We start from the raw sequence: 2,048 nt of genomic DNA on the forward strand, positions 1-2,048 counted from the left end.
ATCAAATTTAGAAATATGATAAAATAATAAGGAAAATGCATCATGCTCAAATGGGGTTTATCCCACGAATTATGCAAGATTTGTTTAACATTCAAAAATTGACATTGTTGATTTATCATATGATTCAACCAGAAAAAGAAAACAATATGATCATGTCAATAAATATAGAAAAGCATGTGACAAAATTCAACACCCATTTATAATAAAATTTTTCAGCAAACTAGGAATAGAAGGGAATTTCTTCAATCTAATGAAGAATGCTTATGAAAAACCTTCACTTAATAACATAGTTAATGGTGAAGACTGAATGTTTTCCCCTAAAATTAGAAACAAGAGCAACATTGTCTGTTCTTGCCGCCTCTATTCAATATTAGAATAGCAGCCAGGTGCAATGAATGGCTCGTGCCTATAATCCCAGCATTTTGGGAGGCTGAGGCGGGAGAATCACTTGAGTCCAGGAGTTCGAGACCAGTCTGGGCAACATGGCGAGGCCCTGTCTCTACAAAAACAAACAAGCAAACCCAATATTGTACTAGAGGTCTCAATCAGTGAAATAAGGCAATAAAAGTAAATAAAAAACTTCCAAATTAGAAAGGAAGAAGTCAAATTATCATTATTCACAGACAACATAATTATCTATGTAAAAAATCCAAAAGAAACTTTTAAGAAGCTACTGGAACCAAGAAGGATGTTTAGTAACATCACAGGATAAAAGGCTAATATACACATATCAGTTGTATGTTTATACACTGTACTAGCAACAACCAACTATAAATAGAAATTTAAAACACAGTACCGTTCATTGTATCATCAAAAACATGAAATACTTAGGGATAAGTTTTACAAAACATTTGTAGACCTAAACTTGAGCACTTAAAACTATAAAATATTGTTTAGAAAATTTTAAGAAAACATACATAAAAGCACATATTTTCCATGTTCATAGATCAGAAGACTGAATTTTTTTTTAAAGCAAATTTTTGTGGTTTTATTGCATCATAAGGCATTGAGACATCTGAACAAATCAATGTCTGGGCGGTGAGGCAGCTGATTTCTCCTTCACTTCTTTGGGTTACTAAAGCAACTTGTCAGTAGATTAAAAAAAAAAAAAAAAAAAAGGACAACTTTTGTATTACTTAAGTCTTTCCAAGGCACGCACTGGTACAACACAAACTTCTCCTATCAGATGTAACTAGTCTAGCGTCCAAACATCATGCACAACACCTCAGTGGCAGCAGCGCACTGCGCCCACTCCCGCCTTGGCCCTGCTTATTTGTGCATGATATTTGGAGCATCTGGAGGAGTAGGAATAGTATTGGGAAGAGGAGGGAGGAGGAAACAGCGTTAGTGCCTGGCTGAGAGGAGGTCAGCCGAAGTTGTGCAGGGCAAGCCTGAACATGTCATTGGTGCAAACCCAAGCATCCTGGATGTTCTTTAATAGGAACATCTGGTGGAACCCCATGATGGGGTCTTCATCTGCCTTAAGCCGGCATGCTGATGATGCAGCTATCTGGCATAGGCTAATGGTCCTGCGCCATGAGGATGTGCTGGATTTTCTGGAACAGAAGGCTAGACAACTTCTCCACAATGGCAGCTTTCCCCTGGTACTGTTGTCCTTTCCACATAAGGCATGAAGCATCAATTTAAACTGCGCCTAGTTGCGTTCTATCGTTACCAAATAATTGGTAGTAATGTTGAATGAAGCTGGATCCAATCGGCTCCCAAACTGGCTTGTCTCCCATTCTTGAGCCTCACCTGGCCTCGCAGAGACCTGAGGGGCTGGCACGACGGTGGCAGCGGTGGCAGCAACCCAGAGTGGTCCTGAATATTAAGATACCAGTTTTCAGGCCGGGTGCAGTGGCTCACGCCTGTAATCCCAGCACTTTGGGAGGCCCAGGGAAGGTGGATGACCTGAGGTCAGGAGTTCGACACCAGCCTGACCAACATGGTAAAACCCCGTTTGTACTAAAAATACAAAAACTAGCCAGGCGTGGTGGCAGGCACCTGTAATCCCAGCTACGTGGGAGGCTGAGGCAGGAGAATCGCTT

The 2,048-nt window shown here is 40.7% G+C and overlaps 1 pseudogene; it reads right to left on the reverse strand.

The window, feature by feature from the left end:
• Positions 1-1,078: 1,078 nt before the first annotated feature.
• Positions 1,079-1,742, reverse strand: LOC117075842 (annotated as a pseudogene).
• Positions 1,743-2,048: the final 306 nt, after the last annotated feature.

The sequence above is a fragment of the Trachypithecus francoisi genome, unplaced genomic scaffold, assembly GCF_009764315.1.
Source record: "Trachypithecus francoisi isolate TF-2019V2 unplaced genomic scaffold, Tfra_2.0 Lachesis_group5, whole genome shotgun sequence".
Taxonomy (NCBI): domain Eukaryota; kingdom Metazoa; phylum Chordata; class Mammalia; order Primates; family Cercopithecidae; genus Trachypithecus; species Trachypithecus francoisi.